Source organism: Pan paniscus, chromosome 14 (assembly GCF_029289425.2).
Source record: "Pan paniscus chromosome 14, NHGRI_mPanPan1-v2.0_pri, whole genome shotgun sequence".
Taxonomy (NCBI): domain Eukaryota; kingdom Metazoa; phylum Chordata; class Mammalia; order Primates; family Hominidae; genus Pan; species Pan paniscus.
The window spans coordinates 40,934,630-40,944,809 of record NC_073263.2 but is presented as its reverse complement, the minus strand read 5'-3'; the positions used below and the strand labels follow the sequence as shown (position 1 = coordinate 40,944,809).

The 10,180-nt window shown below is 42.2% G+C and overlaps 1 pseudogene; it reads right to left on the bottom strand.

Moving 5' to 3' along the window:
- Positions 1-4,183: 4,183 nt before the first annotated feature.
- On the bottom strand, positions 4,184-8,590 carry LOC100992573 (olfactory receptor 7E24-like; annotated as a pseudogene).
- Positions 8,591-10,180: the final 1,590 nt, after the last annotated feature.

Sequence of the window (10,180 nt, the reverse complement as noted above, 5' to 3'; positions counted from 1 at the left end):
TGTTATTCTTCACATTCTAGGAAGATGTTGACTCCTAATATCGCAGAGGGTGTACAATCTGTGAAGTTATTCATAATAGTTTGGGGGGATGTTACTCCTAATGTCACACGTGGTGTACAAACAGTGATATTATTTGTACAGTTTTTTGGATATGTTACTCCTAATATCACAGGGGCTGTACACCCTGTCATATTATTCGTAATATCCTAAAGAAATGTTACCACTAATGTCACAGGTGGTGTACATCGTGTGGTATTATTCCCAATATTATAGGGTGATGTTACTCCTAATATCACAGAAGGTGTTCACACTCTGAAAATATTCGTAAAAATCAGTAGTAAGGGATGTTACTACTGATGTCACAATGCAGGTACACAGTCTGATAATATTTCTTATAGCCTAGGGTGATGTTACTTCTAATGTCACAGGGGGTGTACATTTTGCGATTTGATTTGTAATATTTTAGAAAGATGTTACTCCTAATGTCACAGAGGGTGTACACCCTGTGAAGTTATTCATAATAGTTTTGGGGGCTGTTACTCCTAATGTCACCCGTGGTGTGCAAACAGTGATATTATTCTTAATATTTTATGGAAATGTTACTCCTATTATCCCAGGGGCTGTACACCTTGTAATATTATTCATAATATCCTAACAAAATGTTACATCTAATGTCACAGGGGGTGTACACCGTATGATATGGTTCCCAATAGTGTAGGGGAATGTTACTCCTAATATCACAGGGGGTGTTCACACTGTGATAATATTCATAATATCCTAAATGGATGCCACTGCTAATGTCACGACACGTGTACATCCTCTGTATTTGTTCGTTATATCCTCGGGGGAGGTTACTCCTACTGTCACACGGGGTGTACTCCCTGTGATATTATTCCTAATATCCTAGGTGGATGTTACTCCTCGTGTCACAGGGGCTGTGCGTTTTGTGATATTATTCACAATATCCTAGAAAGATGTTACTCCTCAGGTCACAGGGGATGTACACCCTGTGATATTATTCATACTATCCTAGGAGACTTTACTCCAAATGTCACAGAAGGTGCACACTCTCTGATATTACTCGTAATGTGTCAGGGAAATGTACTCCTAATGTCACAGGGCTTGTGCACCATGTGTGCACAGCCCCTGTGATGTTATTTGTAATATTCTCGAGGGATGTTAATCCTAATATTCCATATGCTGTTAACCATGTGTGAACACCTTCGTGATATTATTCCTAACATACTAGAAAGATGTAACTCCTAATATCACATGGGGTATCCGCCATGTCTGTACACATTCTGTGATATTATTCATAACATCGTAGGGAGATGCTACTCCTAATTTTACAAGGTGCGTACATTATGTGTGTACACCCCCTCTGAGGTTATTCGTAATATTCTAGGGGAATGTTGCTGCTAATGTCACAGGGAGAGTACACCATGTGTATGCAACCCTGGTAATATTATTTCTAATATCTTGGGGGGATGTTGCTCCTAATGTCACCTGGAGTGTACATCATGTGTGTACACCTTCTGTGATACTATTCATAAATCACAGAAAAAGATTATGCCTAATGTAACAGGATGTGTATACCATGTGCGTCAACTGCCTTTGATATTATTCATAATATACTAGGGGGATGTGACTTTTAATGTCACAAAGTGTGTACAAAATGTCACAAGGTGTGTATGCCTTATGGTATCATTCCTGATATCCAGAAGGGTGTTACTCCTAAGGTTACAGGGGGTGTACACCCTTTGATAATATTTGTAGTCTTATAGGGAGATATTGCTGTAAATCTCACAGTGGGTGTACACACATAGTGTACACCCACTGTGATATTATTTGTAATATCTTAGAGATATTACAGAGTCATAGCTCTCTGTGTAATATTAGAGAGTTATATCTCTCTAAGACAGTACAAATAATACCACAGTGGGCGTACCTCATGTGTGTACACCCTGTGATATTATTTGTAATATCCATGGTAAACATTACATCTAATATCACAGAGAGTGTACTCCGTTTGATATTTCTCATACTATCATAGGGAGATATTGCTTCTAATATCACAGTGGGTGTACACCATGTGTGTATATTCTGTGATATGATACCTTATATCCCATTGAGTTATCTCTCCGAATATCACAGTGTGTGTACACCTTGTGATATTATTCATAATACCCTAGAAAGATGTTACTCCTAATATGACAGGGGGTCGTACACCCTGTGATGTTGTTCATAATATCCTAAGAAGATGTTACTCTTAATGTCACATGGGGTGTACACCCTGTGATATTACTCAGAATATCTTATGGGGATGCTACTCCTAATGTCACAGGCTGTGTACACCCTGTGATATTATTCGGAATATCCACAGAGATGTTACTTTTGATGTCACAGACGGGGTCCACCCTTTGATATTTTTTCTCATATCTTAGGGAGATATTACTTCAAATATCACAGTGGGTGTACCCTCACTGTGATGTTATTCACAATACCCTAGGGAGATATAACTTTTAATATCACAGAAGGTGTACAAACTATTTGTGTACACCTACTGTGATATTACTCCTAATATCCTAAAAATAAATAGGACTCCTAATATCACAGTTGGTGTACACACTGTGATATTATTCATAATATTCCAGCGGGATGTTACTCCTCAGGTCCCAGGGTGTTAATAACCTGGGACAGTATTCCTCATATTCCAGGGCGGTGATACTCCTGAAGTCACAGGGTGTGTACCCCCTGTGATATTATTCGTTATATTCTAGGGGGATGTTACTCCTAGTGTCACAGGGATGTACACCCTGTGATATTATTCATAGTATATGAGAGGGATATTAGTATTAATGTCACAATGCATGTACACTTTGTGATATTATTCATAATATCCTAATGACACAGGGGGTGTGTTCCGTGTGATATCATTCCTAATATCCTGGACGGATTTTGCTCCTAACATCACAGGGTGTGTACACCTTGTCATACCATTCATAATATCCTAAAACTACGTTATTCCTCATGTCGCAGGGGGAGTTCACCCTGTGATATTATTTGTAATAGTTTTGTGGGATGTTACTCCTAATGTCCCATGGGATGTACACAGAGTCACACAGTGATATGAGTTGTAATATTCTATAGACATGTTACTCGTAAATCACAGGGGCTGTACCTCATGTGATATGATTCCTAATATTCTAGGGGAATGTTGCTACTATTGTCACGGGGGTGTACACCCTGTGATGTGACTCGTCATATCCCAGCAGGATGTTACTCCTAATGTCACAATGCGTGTACAACCTGTGATATTATTTGTAATATCCTAAAGAGATGTTACTACTAAGGTCACAATGCATGTACACCCTCTGATATTATTCGTTATATCCTCAGGGGATGTTACTCCTAATGTCACAGAGGGTGTACTCCCTGTCATATTATTCATAATATCCTAGGGGGATGTTACTTTTAATATCACCGGGGGTGTATATCATGCATATTCAACACCTGTGATACTATTCCTAATATCCTAGGGGCATGTTCCTCCTAATGTCACATGGGGTGTACACCATGTGTGTACACCTGCTGTGATATTATTCATAATATCCTAGGGGAATATTACTCCTGATGGCACAGGAGCTGTACACCATGTATGTAAGCCGCCTGTGTCATTATTCGTAATATCCTAAGGGGATGTTTCTTTTAATGTCACAAACGGCGTACAAAATGTCACAGAAGATGTATACCTTGTGACGTTATCTGTAATACCCTAGAAGGACGTTACTCCTAATATGTCACAGGAGTTTACACGCTTTGATGTTATTTATCATCTCATAGAGAGATATTACTTCAAATATCACAGTGGATGTACACACATAGTGTATACCCTGTGATATTATTTGTAATATCCTAGGGAGATACAACTCCTGATATCACAGTGTGTGTACCCTGTGTGTGTACACCCTTGATATTAATCATAATATCCAGGGTAAATATTACTCCTCATATCACACAGTATGCACACCCTGTGATATTTTTCATCATATTTTAGGGAGATATTGCTTCTAATATCACAGTGGGTGTACCCCATGTGTGTATACTCTGTGACAGTATTTTTTATATCCCAGGGAGGTATTACTCCTAATATCACAGTGGGTGTTCACCTGTGATATCATTCTTATTTGACCTTTCTGCCTTTTTTAACCCACACTACAAAAGGAATGGAACAGATAAGAAGATACTGAGATTGGACGGTGCTGCTGTGCGGCCGCCGCAGGACACTTTTAATATCCCTGTTTCTCAGGCTGTAGATGAAGGGGTTCAGCATGGGGGTGACCACCGTGTACATCACTGAGGCCACTGCACCCTTTCTGGGGGAAGATGACACATCATCTGAACTGAGGTAACCTCCAACGCCTGTTCCATAAACTCAGCAAACAACTGACAGGTGAGACCCACAGGTGGAGAAGGCTTTATACTTCCCACCTGATGATGAAACCCTCAGAATGGAGGAAACAATTTTAGAGTAAGAGAAAAGGGTCCCTGAGATGGGAAGAAAACCAAATATGGCAGCAGGGAAATACATGATTATCTTATTGGTGAAGGTGTCACAACATGCAAGATGGGGGAGTTGAGAAGGGTCACAGAAGAAATTAGGAATTTCCACATCCTTGAAGCAGGTCACTTGTAAGGCAATCAAGTTGTGCAGCTGGGAGTCTAAAAGACTGAGGACAGAAAAAAATAAAAAGACAACAAAACTAGGAAGCCACAGAAACACGGGTTCATGATGGCTGAATGATATAGAGGGTGACAGATGGCTACAAACCGGTCATAGGCCATCACACTCAGGAGCATGTCTCTCTTCCATGCCTCCAAAAATGGCAAAGAGAGACATCTGAGTCAGGCAGCCTGCATAGGAGATGACTCTGCTGTGAGACTGGATGTCCACAATCATCTTGGGGACCGTGGTGGAGGTGAAACCGATGTCAGACAAGGACAGGTTGGAGAGGAAGAAGTACGTGGGGGTGTGGAGGTGGGAATCAGGGCGGATGACCAGGGTGATAAGCAGGTTCCCCAGCATGGTGACCAGACACATGGACAGGAACAGCCCAGTGAGGACCGGCTGCCGTTCTGGATCCTCTGAGAGTTCTAGGAAGAGAAATATAGAGACATCTCTTAGATTCTGTGGGTCTGTATCATTTGGACAACTTTTGCCTAGAAAAGAGGGTTGAGAAATCGGAAACAAGTAAACCAACACCCAGCATTGTGTCTGCATTTTGGATATAAGCAATTCACAAGGCATGTTGTCAGATTTCAGAGCAATCCACACTCAGCAATAATTTGCAGTTCTGACAGACTCAATTGCCTTATCATGCTTTCATCATTGATTTCCATGTTATTCACTTCTTACTGTACACACCTGCCTTAGAGACACTAGATTCAAGAATGTTCCAAGAACAAGATCATCATATATAACAAATTCATAATTGCTAGAAAATACAGCCTATCTTTTCCGAAGAAAAATATGTAATGAAACCATTCTCTTCACTTTAAGTAAAAGGTGGTCTGAATTAAAGGAAATTAAGAACTCAACTATTTTATTTTATTCGAATAGATTGATACAAATTCCCTTGATTTTGAACATTTATAAACACTGTATAACAGCTGAGACCATCCCATCTGGAAATGAAATTAAAGTTGATAGTTCATAAGCAGAAAATAGTTCCCATGCCAGTTAGGTCCTAGTGATTTCATCATTATGTTTTCTGACTTTTCTCCTTCAAGAGAGTAATTGCTTACTCAAATCGGTGGGTCTTGTTTTAAAATTCATGTAAGCTATAACTCCTGTCCTTAGCTTAGGTGGACTTAGAGCTTTCATCAGAAAGTTTGGCCAGATGCAGTGGCTCACGCCTGTAATCCCAGCACTTTGGGAGGCCAAGGAGGGCAGATCATGAGGTCAGATCACGAGGTCAGGAGATCAAGACCCTCCTGGCCAACATGGTGAAACCCCGCCTCTACTGAAAATACAAAAACTTCACCTGGTATGGTGGCATGTGCCTGTAGTCCCAGCTACTCGGGAGGCTGAGGCAGGAGAATGGCTTGAACCTGGGAGGCAGAGGCTACAGTGAGCCAAGGTCATACCACAGCACTCCAGCCTGGGCAACAAGAGCAAAACTCCGTCTCAAGAAACCAAAAACCAAAAACACACACTCTGTCACACTGACGTCACACTGATGACAGCCAATTTTTGTGAACCAAGGAAGTGTCAATTCAATAATTCACATAGATGTTTACTTTTGCTATCTCCTATGTGCCAAGCAAGATATAGGCTCTTGGGAATCAGAAACAAAAGAGACTCACTTGTTCCTCTCACAATACTCAGTACTTACTGAGATAAGGACAAAATAAGATATCCTGTCTGGAATGCAGGGACACAAGAACTTCAGGTCAGGGGATATTTCTGTTGAATTGTATGGAGTTTAAGCTTAAAATATTAACGAATGTACCTAAAATTCACTTTGCCTTTACTTTATGCATCCATCACATAGAGATCACGCAGCAGGCGCCCACGATCGGTTTAATCATCGCTCGCTTCCATTGGATCAACTAGAAATCAACTCAGATGAGAGTGCTGAGTCTCAGAGGATGGATATCTCATCCCTTGCCATACAGATAAGTAGAAAGGGTGGTATTCAAAACTAATGGCCAGACTCCAAGTCCCGGGTACTATACTTCGTGGTCTTCCAACTCTCAAAAAGTTGTGGGGTTTTTTTGTTTTGTTTTCAAGATGGAGTGTCGTTCTGTTGCCCAGGCTGGAGTGCAGTGGAGTGATCTCGGCTCACTGCAACCTCCGCATCCCAGGTTCAAGCTATTCTCTTGCCTCAGCCTGCCGAGTAGCTGAGATTACAGGCGCCCGCCACTACGCCCGGCTCATTTTTTTCTCTTTTTAGGAGAGACGGGGTTTCACCATGTTGGCCAGGCTGGTCTCAAACACCTGACCTTGTGATTCGCCTGCCTCAGCCTCCTAAAGTGCTGGGATTACAGGCGTGAGCCACCGCGCCCAGCTTCCAAAAGTTTTAAGCGGAGCTCAGAGCTCTTAACCACAGGCACATCTGAGGAGCATTTTTGAAACAGTTTCCAGCTTCCTCAATAGGAATGGAAGCCAAACTCTGAATGTATGACTCCTTTGAGGAAGTCGAGAGCTGTAAGGAAAGCCAGGAACAGGGGCAAGGGAGAGATGCGTCCCGAATGATCCTGTGCCAATTCTTTCTGGAATCTTTGTGATCTCAGCTGCCCTTTCTATACTTGACACAATGATTGTGGCACCCACTGGTCTAGCTGTGGTCTACAAGGAACCCCCAAAGGGAAGGGCACAGTGAGCAGGGGCATCGGCCTGAGGGACAAGGATTGGAGAGGGCAGGTTGGATGCAGGGAGAGGACTGGCCGAATGCCATGCGTCTGGACTTAGACTGCATGGTTCAAATTGGACTTCACCCTTTCTGACTTCATGATCTGGTACAAGTTATATGAAAATGCATTGCTCCTTTTCTAGTCTGTAAAATAATAATGAAATGTGCACTAACTTTGAGACTATGCAGATGAAATGAAATAAGCAGCATAGACCACAGAGCTCAGAGCCTGGCCTGTAGGAAGACCTCAGTAAGGGTTCATGATGCCCTGGTGTCTATCATCATCCTCTTTATCCTCATCATCACCTTCATAATCTTTTTGCTGTTCATAGGGAATAGTTTAGAGGGACTCATTCCCTGCTATCATGGGTGAGGTGTCTATGAAAAGGACAACCAGTGGGGGAGGAAGGCAAAATTTGGTATAAGATTTCTGAGACCTCCCACCACAACCAAGAACAGAATCTCCACAGTCAACTGAGCTAACAGTTTGCACATTGATCTCCTCCCATCTGCCCACCGCACTCTCCTGTCTGTCCTGAGGATGAGGAAACAAAACAAGGCTCCCAACCATCCCTCAGCACTCACTGAACTGCCCTTCCCCTCTGCTGGGCCATGACCACGAAGAACAAGTCTACTGTCCCCCTTACGTGGTGCACGATGGAGGCTCAGGCTCCGTCCTCAAGACTGGCAGGAAGACAGGGTGAGACATGAGCCTCCTGATACAGGTGAGAGGTGTGGAGCCCACAGGACTGGAATCTCACACTGCAGGGCTGGAGGCACAGACTGAGTATTGACTATTCTATGGCCTGGGGGGCTCAAGGCACAGAGCTCCTCATTAGCCAAAGTCACCCAAGTTCCCCAACCTCTAAGGATTTCCTCATAATAATGCAAGAAGAAGAGAAAAGTGAGTGTCCATATAACTCACTTTTGGGGCTCTTCCTCTAATCAAGAGAAAGCTTGTGTGTATTATTCACTTCTTTCTTTTCTTTTTAAAGATCCAACTGCTTTAATTTTCATCTTTGATTAGGGGAAAATATACCACGTATAAATATTTAAAAATTACAAATATATATTATTTCATATAGAATGGCCAGTATAAACATTTACAATTTCCACTAGTTTACAGTTTAATGACATTAAGTACATTCACATTGTTTAGCAACCATCACCGCCATCATCTCCAGAGCAGTTTTATCTTTCAAAATGGAAATTGCACCCATTAACCAAACTCTCCATTCCTCTCTCTCGCCCACCCCTGGGGGCCACCATTCTATTTTGGAACTCTATGAGTTTAACTGCTCTAGACACTTGATATAAGTGGAATCATTCTGTGTTTAATTTTTAATTTTATTTTTGAATTTTTTTTTTTTTTTGGAGACAGAGTCTTTCTCTGTCACCCAGGCTGGAGTGCAGTGGCGTGATCTCAGCTCACTGCAACCTCCACATCATGGGTTCAAGCGATTCTTGTGTCTCAGTCTCCTGAGTAGCTGGGATTACAGGTGTGCGCCACCATGCCCAGCTCATTTTTGTATTTTTAATAGAGACGAGCTTTCACCATGTTGGCCAGGCTGGTCTCAAACTCCTGACCTTAAGTGATCCGCCTGCCTCAGTCTCCCAACGTGCTGGGGTTACAGGTGCGAGCCACTGAGCCTGGTCATCTTTATCCTTTTGGGATTTATTTCACTGACAATAATGTCTTCCAGTTCATCCATGTTGCAGCCTGTGTCAGAAGTGCCTGTCTGGTTTTTTGTTTTTTTTTTTTTTTGGTTTTGTTTTATTTTGTTTTGTGTTTACATGGAGTCTCACTCTGTCGCACAGGCTGGAGTGCAGTGCCACAAGCTGGGCTCACTGCAACCTCCGCCTCCCGGGTTCAAGCAATTCTTATGCCTCAGCCTCCCGAGTAGCTGGGACTATAGGCGCATGCCACCATGCTCATCTAATTTTTTGCATTTTCAGTAGAGACAGGGTTTCACCAAGATGGCCAGGCTGGTCCTGAATTCCTGACCTCAGGTGATCCACCCACCTCGGTCTTCCAAGATGCTGGGATTACAGGTGTGAGCCACCGCACCGGCCAGAAGTGCCTGCCTTTTGAAGGCTGAATAGTCTTCCATTGTATGAATGAATCGCAGTGTGCTTTTTCATTCATCTGTCCACAAACCCTTAGGTTGCTTCCACATTTTGGCTGTTGTGAATAATGCTGCTATGAATATGGGTGTACAAATATCTCTTCCACTCCTGGCTTCTAATTCTTTTTGGTAGGTACCCACAAATGCAACTGCGGGAACATCTGATAATCCTGTTTCTGATTTTGCCAGTACATGCCATACTATTTTCCCTGTTCCTTCACGGTTTTACATTCCCTCCAATCATATTCGAGCATTCCTACTTCCCTCTAGTTTCACCAATGCTTGTTTGTTTATCATATCCATCCTAACGTGTGGTATCATATTCTTGGTTTGATTTGTGCTTCCCTATGATGAGTGATTTTGAACATCATCTTAGATGCTTATTGGCCATTGCTATATCTTCTTTAGGGACACGTCTACTCGAGTCTTCTGACCATTGTTAATGGGATGCTTTGGGTTTCTTGTTGTTTAGTTCTAGCTGTTCTTGACATATGATGGACATCAGCCTCTTTTCAGATAGATGATTTGCAAATATTTTTCCTAATCCATGGGTTATCTTTTCACTCAGTTCACAGTGTTTTTTGCTTCACAAAAGTGTCTGTCATTTAGATGTAATCCAAGGAATCTAATTTTCTTTTG